We start from the raw sequence: 11,573 nt of genomic DNA, 5'->3' as shown, positions 1-11,573 counted from the left end.
ACTCTATGCCTAAATTTGGTTATTACTTTTATATGTTATGCGGACCTGGCTTGTATAGGTGTATCATTATTTATTAAGTGAACTATATTGCAAAAAATCACTTTATAGTCTTACTAGGTGTTAACCACCCTACTATGTTATATAAAACTGGCTGGTGTAAATGTATACTGTATATGCCATATTTACATAGCAGCACTTACTTTTATCATTACTTTTCAATTTGTTTAATTAATAAAGATTTGCTTTGGCTGAATATACTCAGGGTGTAGGGGCTTTTCTTTATGCTTCATTGACATTAAAAGAGGTGTAATCTAGGGTAGCCACAGACAGAGACAGGTGACAGAAATATCGCTTTATAGCTTGTAGTTGTCATGGTTACATCCCCAACATCATCATAATGGGATAGAATGGAACGTGATGACTTCACAGTGGGAAGGTTATGTACATGGAGTTCCGCTGTGTGACCCCTTTGAGGGTTTATAGTGAAGGCGAGTGAAGATGTCAGGTATGTTCTGGAAAAAGGTTTAACTTTTTCTTATCATTTCATTCTTTAGTGCCCTTATCCAACATTTCGGCAGTGTTGGCAGAAACTTTGGGCCCATGATAGAGGGATACAAAACCTCCTTGTGACTTTCTGGAGTCGTATTTCAGAAGTGATCTACTCTCCACACACTGCCCTGTGATGATGTATATCACACAGCGCCAGCAGGTGATTTGTGAGTGATGTAGATTGTCTGATTATTTGTGTCATTTCCTGTAAGTATAAAGACTCTCCGGGACGTTACGGACGGGGTTATATGGGCATTATGCCATGTGGCATGCTGGCAATCTTTATGGTATATGAAATGTATGCACTGTAAACTACACTATGAATGGACTATATGATATCAGCATCATAACGAGCATTATATACTGTGTATATATATATATATATATATATGATATTCTGGTATTGGACATGTATTGGGCTTGTTATTTAATGAAAGCAATAACCAATATTCTGGAAACTAGGGGCTCTGCTGCCTCATTCAGGGGTCCGCTCAGAATTCACATTGCAGCCTCAGTTTGGTAATTTTTGGGATATCTTCACATAAGTAGTTTATAACACTGATATTTCTCTTCACAATCTGAGAATTTTTCATCCAATATCTTCCTCCTTACACCAGGGTCCACACGTCTTACTCCTATTTAGAGCAGGATTACTCTATGTCTAAGGTTCATGTTGGAAATTTATAGCGACCTCAATCCTAAATCTAATGCCTTTCTTACACAGGAGTTTTGGAGATTGTTGTGATTTTCCTTTTTGCAATAGCCTCTGGGTTTATTGCGGCTTTTGTTTCTGAAGTTGTGGCGTTTGCCACTAATAAATGTCGACGATGTTGTTCCTGGTAAGTTACTGGTATTATATTCATTATTTATAGCTAGAAAGACCTGCACATAGTAGCCATTATTATATATCTGCAGTGTATGTAATGGAGGTGGGGATATATAAAATTAGATGGGTTAATGTAGAATAATGGATACTTCATCCTTTCCACCATGAGAGCTAGTGATGATCACTGGACAAAGCATAATATGTTGTTTCTGTGTGATAATTGTGTATGAGCTGGGCATAGTGACAATAATAATAATGGTTGGCTGTCTAATGCCGCCCCAGATTTTACTGGATTAGGTAAAATGTTACAGGAATCTCAGTGTTTTTGCTGTCTTACTGGAGATCCTTAGGGTACCGTCACACAGTACCATTTACATCGCTACGACGGCACGATCCGTGACGTCGCAGCGATCGTATGATTATCGCTCCAGCGTCGTAGACTGCGGTCACACTTTGCAATCACGGCGCTGGAGCGATGCCGAAGTCCCCGGGTAACCAGGGTAAACATTGGGTAACTAAGCGCAGGGCCGCGCTTAGTAACCCGATGTTTACCGTGGTTACCAGCGTAAAAGTAAAAAAAAAAAAACCGTACATACTCACTATCTGATGCCCGTCAGTTCCCTTGCAGTCTGCTTTCCTCTCTGACTGTCTGCCGGCCGGAAAGTGAGAGCAGATCACAGCGGTGACGTCGCCGCTGTGATCTGCTCTCACTGTACGGCCGGATTCAGTCAGAGCAGGAAGCAGACGGCAAGGTACCTGACGGGCATCAGATGGTGAGTATGTACGTTTTGTTTTTTTTTTACTTTTACGCTGGTAACCACGGTAAACATCGGGTTACTAAGCGCGGCCCTGCGCTTAGTTACCCGATGTTTACCCTGGTTACCAGCGAACACATCGCTGGATCGCTGTCACACACAACGATCCAGCGATGTCAGCGGGTGATCAAGCGACGAAAGAAAGTTTGAAACGATCTGCTACGACGTACGATTCTCAGCAGGGTGCCTGATCGCAGTAGCGTGTCAGACACTGCGAGATCGTAACGATATCGCTACAACGTCACGAATCGTGACGTCGTAGCGATAAAAATGCCACTGTGTGACGGTACCCTAAGTTAACCTGAGGGAATGATTCTAATGGCCAACCTTTGATGTCTACACACACAGGACGACTCATCAAGAACCTACATGAGGCCAAAATACATTTAATGCACTCCCACACAGTAAAGAAACCCAAAAATAACTATAGAAGCACAAATGGCCCAAATAAACTACCAACCATTATGAATGATTCATCAAAAAACATAGACATAATTTAAAGCATGTTATATAAGAGTATGGGACACAGAGCTCCATACCACCCAGGAAGCAAATCAACATGATATCAAGATTATAAGAGTAACATACAAAATGCACAATCCCATATATCTATAATGATAGGCCAAGTGGCCAAATGATTGCGGTTACTATAGTAAATAAAGCCAAGAGTGACTGAAGTAACAGAGCAAGTATAGATGTTGGGTAATAAATGGAAGAGAGACCTGGGTGGAAATGAACCGAAATCCCAATGCATTAGCTTCTTTCATGGGGTTCACCTGGATATATAGGATTATAGATATATAGGATTGGGCATTTTGTATGTTACAGCTATGGATGTCATTTTGATTTATTTCCTGGGTGGTAAGTGTTAGGAGTCGAGTTTCCTCTGCTGCACAGGGGGAATCTCGATCCGTGTCTGCTGTGGTCTCCCATTCTCCATCGGCTGCAGTGGATCCTGCTCAGTGGAGATGTTGGTCCCAGCGTCTCACTGAGCCTGATTCTGTGCAAAGGGTTACTGCTACCTCTCCAGGCTCTGCTATTGTACCCTGCACTGATCTGCGGCGAGCAGGCTTTTCTGGGACTAAGTCCTGCTTTGCACACACTGAGCATGCCCAGGGTAAGATCTCTCAGTGGAGATCAAGGGTCACATGCTCAGGTACTGCAGCCAAATCTATTGGTCCTTCTAGGAAGGTCCTGTAGGTATGCAGGCTCTGTGGCAGTCTCTCATTGGTCCTTTTTAGGAAGGTCCTGTACATGCTGCAGCTATTTAAGGCTCGCATGGCCGCACGGCCATGTGCTAGTATCTTCCAAAGTTACGTGCTTTGTGCCACTGTGGTCATGTGCTTGAATGTGTTCAGGGACCCGGCTGAAATAAGCCCCTAGAATGCTGGCACCTCCGGCGAGGAGATTGTGTATGAGTGTATTCAGGGACCTGGCTGAAATAAGCCCCTAGAATGCTGGCACCTCCGTCGAGGAATGTTGTGTGCATGCATGACCACTGACTGCTCTCCTCTGGGTAGTTAGCCTGTGCCTCTGTGAGAGTCTAACAGGGCACAGAGCTTTGCTTTCTCGGCCGCTCTGTGAAGCTAACAAAGCTGGTTCATACCGCCATAATGTGCCGCCATTCACTTAGCAGCAGGATCTTTCCTGCACGGTGGATCCCGGGTTGCAAACGCACCAATCCCATCAATAAATATATTCGGTGCGTTCCGCAAACCCTAACAGTATACTAGCGCCAGGATCTGGCTAAGTAATGGCGGATGAACAGCGGTTGCAGGGGTACATCCAGCTGCTGGAGGGTCGGTTGACGTCTCTTGAGCGTGCAACCTCGGCGGTGGATGTTACCGCAATAGCTGTTCAGGCTGCTAGCGTGGCAGCAGCAGCTTTACCCACTGCCACCTCTGTTCCGACCATATCTCACCTCCCATTGCCTGAGAGATACTCTGGGGACAGTAAGTCCTGTAGGGGTTTCGTGAGCCAGTGTGGTATACACCTCGAGCTCCTGGCTGCACGTTTTCCCACAGAGCGGGTAAAGGTGGGATTCATAATCTCTCTTGTCGGACAGGGCGTTGGAGTGGGCTATGCCGCTGTGGGAGCACAACGATCATGTGGTGCGGAGAGTTCCTCGGTTTCTGGACACTCTGAAACAGGTCTTTGTAGGACCTCAAGTCACCCATGATACAGTGCTCCAGCTGCTGGCTTTGACTCAGGGTTCAGACATGGTCAGTCATTTTGTGGTTACCTTCCGGATGTTAGCGTCTGAGTTGGAATGGCTGGATAAAACCCTCATTCCCGTATTTTGGCGGGGGCTGGCTGACCATATGAAGGACGCTTTGGCTTCTAGGGAGATTCCCGCCACACTGGAGGAGCTCATAGCTGTATCAACTCGCATAGACCTTCGTTTTCACGAGCAAAGGTTGGAGCGAGCCCAGTGTAGGCAGAGGTTTTGGCTGTCTCCCACCTTCGCCAGACCTCTGGAATCTCCAGTCCAGGCGTCCGAGTCACATGAGACCATAGAGGTGACACGAGCGGGACCCAAGTCCCAGTCCGCTCGTGCACATAAGGTCTGTCATGTTTGCTGGCAGTCAGGACATCTTGCCTCCAAGTGTCCTCAGCGGCCGGGGAAACGTCAGCATCTAGTGGCAGTAGGAGGAGGTACACTAGACACGGCGATGTTTGCCTCAAAGTTGTCCTTCAAGGGGACAATTACCTTTGGCCCATCCACTCTTATGGTTGAGCTATGCGTGGACTCTGGGGTGGAGGGTAATTTTAGGTCATCCGCTTTCGCCCAGCGTCACGCAATACCCCTGGTTATGCTCGCCAAACCAGTAACCGTTCGAGTGGTAAATGGGTCGACACTACCCTCTCAGATTACCCACCAAACCATTCCTATCATGCTTTCTGTGTCTCCATCACATCAGGAGATTATCTCCCTATTAGTCATTCCTGAGGGAATTGATGAGGTCCTGTTGGGGATACCATGGCTACGCTACCATTCTCCTCATATAGAGTTGTCCTCAGGGAGAATTTTGGGATGGAGTAAATCCTGCGAGGGTAGATGTCAGAGGGAGTGCGTTCAGGTTGCTACAACTCAGGTACCCGCAGATCTTTCCTCTCTCCCCAAACACTATTGGCCCTATGCAGACGTGTTCTCCAAAAGGGCTGTGGAGACCCTTCCGCCTTACCACCCCTATGACTGTCCTTTTGACTTCTTGCCTGGTGCTGAGCCTCCCCGGGGTCGAGTTTATCCGTTATCTCTCCCAGAGACGGAGGCAATGTCTCAGTATATCCAAGAGAATCTGGCAAGAGGATTCATTAGGAAGTCAGTGTCACCTGCAGGGGCAGGGTTCTTCTTTGTACAGAAGAAGACAGGAGACTTACGTCCATGCATAGATTACAGGGGTCTTAACGCTATCACCGTTAAGAACAAGTACCCATTACCCCTGATTTCTGAGCTTTTTGATAGGATACGGGGAGCAAGGGTGTTTACAAAATTAGATCTGCGGGGTGCCTATAACCTGATTTGCATCCATGAGGGGGACGAATGGAAGATGGCTTTTAACACCAGGGATGGGCATTATGAATACCTGGTGATGCCCTTCGGGCTCTGTAATGCGCCAGCCGTTTTCCAAGACTTTGTGAACGACATTTTCCAGGATATGCCCACCACCTCGGTCGTAGTCTATCTGGATGATATTCTCATCTACTCTCCAGATATTGACTCCCATTGGAGAGATGATCGCAAAGTCTTCGACCTCTTACGGGCAAACTCCCTCTACGCCAAGTTGGAGAAGTGTGTGTTTGAGCAGGAGTCCTTGCCTTTCCTTGGTTATATCATCTCTGCCCAGGGTTTGGCTATGGATCCTGCCAAGCTACAGGCTGTGATGGACTGGCAGGAACCCCATTCTCTTAAAGCGGTGCAGCGCTTTATGGGGTTCATTAATTACTATCGCCAGTTCATTCCACACTTCTCAACTTTGGTAGCTCCCTTGGTTGCCCTCACCAAGAAGGGAGCAAATCCCAAGTTGTGGTCAGAGGAGGTCTCCAAGGCCTTTCTCTCGATTAAGTCACACTTCGCTAGCGCTCCCATCCTACATCGCCCCGATGTAGATAAGCCATTTATCATGGAGGTGGATGCCTCATCCGTTGGTGCTGGAGCAGTCCTTTTCCAAAAGGATGCTCAAGGTCGGAAGAATCCTTGCTTCTTTTTCTCCAAGACCTTCACACCAGCGGTGAGGAATTATTCCATCGGGGACAGGGAGTTGCTAGCCATGAAGTTGGCTTTTTCAGAGTGGAGACACCTCTTGGAGGGAGCTCGCTTTCCCTTCCAAGTGTTCACTGACCACAAGAACTTGGTGTATATACAGACGGCCCAGCGGCTGAATTCTCGCCAGGCTAGATGGTCCCTGTTCTTCTCCCGGTTCCATTTTACTCTCCATTTTCTCTCCGGGGAGAAGAACACTCGTGCCGATGCTCTCTCCCGCTCTGTAGTGTCATCTGAGGAGGAGGAGGAGCCTTGGCTTATTGTCCCTTCTGAGAGCCTGAAAACTGTGGCTCCGGTTTTGCTTGAGTCTGTGCCCCCGGGCAAGACTTTCGTACCAGCGAATTTGCGACCGGAGGTTCTCTCTTGGGCTCACTCGTCCAGAGTTGGTGGACATTTTGGGACCAAGAGGACATCTGAGCTTTTGGCTAGGACGTACTCGTGGCCGCATATGGCTCGTGACGTCAGGGACTATATTCGGGCGTGTGTCTCCTGCGCCCAGAATCGGTCTCCTCGGCAACCGCCTGCTGGGTTACTTTACCCCATGCCGGTGGCAGACAGACCCTGGGAAATGGTCGGGATAGACTTCGTGGTGGGCTTACCCAAGTCTCGTAGCTGCACCGTTATCTTGGTAGTCACTGATCATTTTTCCAAGATGGTGCATTTGGTGCCGCTTCCACGGTTACCTTCTGCATAGGCATTGGCGGCTTTGTTCATTAAACATATTTTCTGCCTACATGGAATGCCTGATAAAATTGTCAGTGACCGGGGTCCCCAGTTTGCATCTCGGTTTTGGAGAGAGCTCTGCCGTTTACTCAGCATAGAGCTGAATCTCTCCTCTGCATATCATCCCGAGATGAATGGTTTGGTAGAGAGAATCAACCAGACCCTGGTGACATACTTGCGACATTTTGTCTCTGCTAGGCAGGATGACTGGGCATCTTTGCTACGTTGGGCGGAATTTGTCTTGAACAATGCCGTAGCCGATTCCACTGGTCAGACTCCTTTTCTCCTCAATTACGGCCAGCATCCGCGTGTCCCTGTGCCCATGCCCGTGTCATCCACCAATTCTAGGGTGGCAGACTGGGCGGTGGAGGCACGTGACATCTGGGATCGCACACAGGATGCCATCCGGCCTCCAAGGAGAGAATGAGGGTTTCGGCCGATACACACCGGTGCCCCTCTCCGACCTTTGCTCCTGGCGACATAGTATGGCTCTCTGCCCGTAACATCAGGCTGCGAGTTGAGTCCACTAAGTTTGCGCCTCGCTACATTGGCCCGTTCAAGGTTCTGGAACAGGTCAACCCTGTGGTCTACAGTTTGGCTATTCCTCCACGCCTTGGTATCACCGATACCTTTCACGTTTCTCTCTTAAAGCCCGTTCATTTGTCCCGGTTTTATGAGTCATCTGCCGGGACATCGGGTTCATCCACGGATGAGTTTGAGGAGAATGCTATCATGGGGTGCAAGGTGGTACGTTGCAAGAAATTTTATCTGGTGGATTGGAAGGGTCACGGTCCAGAGGATAGAACCTGGGAGCCTGTGGAGCACATTCGGGCTCCGCTGCTCATTGCAGCTTTTGAGCGTAGCGAGGCTCAAGGAGGGGGGGGCCGTAGGAGAGGGGGTAATGTTAGGAGTCGAGTTTCCTCGGCTGCACAGAGGGAATCTCGATCCGTGTCTGCTGCGGTCTCCCATTCTCCATCGGCCGCAGTGGAGCCTGCTCAGCGGAGACGTCGGTCCCAGCGTCTCACTGAGCCTGATTCTGTGCAAAGGGTTACTGCTGCCTCTCCAGGCTCTGCTATTGTACCCTGCACTGATCTGCGGCGAGCAGGCTTTTCTGGGACTAAGTCCTGCTTTGCACACACTGAGCATGCCCAGGGTAAGATCTCTCAGTGGAGATCAAGGGTCACATGCTCAGGTACTGTAGCCAAATCTATTGGTCCTTCTAGGAAGGTCCTGTAGGTACGCAGGCTCTGTGGCAGTCTCTCATTGGTCATTTTTAGGAAGGTCCTGTACGTGCTGCAGCTATTTAAGGCTCGCATGGCCACACGGCCATGCGCTAGTATCTTCCAAAGTTACGTGCTTTGCGCCACTGTGGTCATGTGCTTGAATGCGTTCAGGGACCCGGCTGAAATAAGCCCCTAGAATGCTGGCACCTCTGGCGAGGAGTGTTGTGTGCATGCATGACCACTGACTGCTCTCATCTGGGTAGTTAGCCTGTGCCTCTGTGAGAGTCTAACAGGGCACAGAGCTTTGCTTTCTCGGCCGCTCTGTGAAGCTAACAGAGCTGGTTCATACCGCCATATTGTGCCGCCATTCACTTAGCAGCAGGATCTTTCCTGCACGGTGGATCCCGGGTTGCGAACGCACCAATCCCATCAATAAATATATTTGGTGCGTTCCGCAAACCCTAACAGTAAGGATCTCTGTGTCCCATATTCTTATATAATATTTTTAAGTTATGTCTGTCATGCTTTCTGTGAATCATTAATAAAAGTTTTTGTTGAATTTCGTCCTTGTTTGCTTTCATAGTTTTTTGGGTGTATTTGTCAATCAGCCTATAAGAAAAAGAGCTTGACGGGAATTGAATAGCTCTAGAGTCACATCAAAAGTTGTCTTCTTCGGGACCATTTTGGCTTATTAATGTGTCTTAGTTTCCTGATAAACTCTTTTTGTAATCTGGTGGTTCACTCCAACCAACTACAAAGCAGGATACGCTTTTCTGACTGTTGAAATAGAAGATATCGGAGATCACAGAACATGAGAATACTTAGAAGTGATTTTTAGAATTTTAATAAATACACAGAATAGTTGTGAGACCAAGTGTAGATATATGTGATGCATTTTTCTCTTAAGTTATTACAAGCTTCCTAATTGTCTTAAAGAGATTATAAATCCAAAAAATAAAACATTTTGTAACGGCAATTCCCATAATTCTAAGCTAATCATTGGGGATCCCATCTCTACACCTCCGAGCAATCAGCTGTTATAACGCAAAAAAACTGCTGGTATTTAATATTTCTCATGCTTTAAAGCTGAATAGGACATATAATATGACATTGGCTTTCTACTCTGGCTAATTTGGAAGAGAGTGGGGGTCAAAAGTGGGCGACCACCTCTACAATGTTCAAATTAGCTGGAGTAGACTTGCATCAACAATCTTTTTAAACACAAAGTCCCATCTGTCTGCATTATCCTGCACAGTGCATCAATGTATCTACTTACTTACTTTAACTCCTGTACAGAAAGATAAAGGCTTTTCAATGCTTTTTATTATTATTATTATTATTATTATTATTTGTTTAAGGTGCAGTAAAAAGGATCGAGGAACAGATGATTTATTAGAAGTAATTATAGATAATCCAGGTAAAAACAATCAGAAATGATCATGGGTTCTAACAGAAAATATCTCGCTAATTAATCACCCGATAGAATAAGATGTGATTTACTTCTGTTTGATTCCATATAACTCTGTATCAAGATATGTTCACATGCAGCATTTATACAAATTAAAAGCTGTTTTTAATATATCAGCAAAAGCTATGAAATCTCACGTACGCGCTTGTTTTTTTCTAACTGAATAACTGTAGCATTTTTAAAATCTACAGCATGCCAATTCTTTTAGTGTTTCTGTAGCGTTTTTTCAGCCATAAAAACCAATGAGAAAGTGAAAAAGGCTGCAAAAAACACAAAAGCGCTTTTAATTAATAACAGTTTCTTTTTTTTTTTAAAGATGTATAGTAGGCAAAGCACACATGTACTCTACTCCCGCTCTCAAAAAATGCTGCAAAAAACACCAGAAATGCAAATTTTTGCATTTTTACAACTGAGAAAGTATATCCAGTGTGAACACTGCTTATTTATATGTTAGTTTTTCTTATACGAGCAAGCACTAACCATGTTTTTCACCAACATCTATGCCACTTATGATAATCTATGGCCTAATTCACATGACCAATGACTTGTCTTTGAACCAAGTGGTCTGCACTGAGGCACGGAGACTTGTCTGATATTGATTGTCAGATTCAAATCGCAACTACAAGTCTATAGATCCATGAAAAAAAATCGGATAGTACTTCGATGCCATCGGTGTACTGTCCACTTTTCATTGACTGTTTTATAGGAAACTTTGAGAATCCTACATCAGTTTTTCTTTTTCTTCCAAGAAAAACTGATGAAACTCTGACAAAAATCTCACGGTAAAATCTGGCACTGACCAAACTCTGATGACGGTCACTGATCAAAACACTGATGAAACTTGGACCACTATCTATATATTGCATTCATAGTGTGTCATTAACATACTTTAGAGCTATAGAGCTATTTACATTTTCTGTTTTTCTGTCTAACAGATATTCAATCTATAACTTCAAGGAAGAGGAAATTGTGCACTGGGTGAGTTCAGTGGAAGGCTGAAAGAGTGGAAGAAATGTGCTGAGATACCAACATGATTTTGAGATAACACCACAGAATTATTTTTTTTTATAAATATCATCATCATTAACATAATAAAATAATTATCATTATCACCTGTGAGATTACAATTGTCATTGTCATCATTAGCAACAGTGAGATCATAGTTAACAGGAACATCATGGTTTGATATGTATAGTAGGGTTAGAATAATGATCAGGGCTGGGACAAGGAGTAGACAGGATAGGCGCCTACCTAGTGTGCTACCTCCTGCCTCCCTGAGGGGGGCGAACATTGAGGGAAAAAAAGATTCTTTATTTTTATTTTGTGGACTCTAGTCTGGCTGTGACTTTGGGGGTGTAGCGGCAGAGGAGGAGCAGAGTCACAGGAGGCAGGAGCCGGCGAGTCTGGCTAACACTTGTGCCCGTTATTAAAGAACATGACTATTCACTGCTCCCCACTCCCATAATCTCGCCCACCTCTCTGAACTGAAGCCAACACTGATGGATGGGTGGAAATATGGAATTGGAGAGCAGTAAATTTTCACTTCCTTTAATAGTGAGCATGCTGTTAGTCGCAGTCACCAGATTCCTGCAGCGGCTGAGAGATCACGTGTTTCCGCTATTAAAGAGAATGCACATTCACTGCTCCCCATGCCCATAAACCCAGGGTTGTGGAGCAGTGAATATTCTGGTAGCTGACATCAGTG

The 11,573-nt window shown here is 45.7% G+C and overlaps 1 long non-coding RNA gene across 1 annotated transcript; it reads left to right on the top strand.

Annotated features, from left to right (window-relative positions):
* The first annotated feature begins 431 nt into the window (after positions 1 to 431).
* LOC143810046 (uncharacterized) lies at positions 432 to 11,047 on the top strand. The gene is made up of 4 exons (XR_013222620.1): positions 432 to 505; positions 1,274 to 1,388; positions 9,759 to 9,817; positions 10,804 to 11,047. It is a non-coding gene; the product is annotated as an uncharacterized LOC143810046 (long non-coding RNA).
* The last annotated feature ends 526 nt before the right edge of the window (positions 11,048 to 11,573 follow it).

This window comes from Ranitomeya variabilis, chromosome 2, assembly GCF_051348905.1.
Source record: "Ranitomeya variabilis isolate aRanVar5 chromosome 2, aRanVar5.hap1, whole genome shotgun sequence".
Classification (NCBI taxonomy): Eukaryota; Metazoa; Chordata; class Amphibia; order Anura; family Dendrobatidae; genus Ranitomeya; species Ranitomeya variabilis.
Note: the sequence above shows the minus strand (reverse complement) of the source record. Positions and strands in the feature narration are given on the sequence as shown.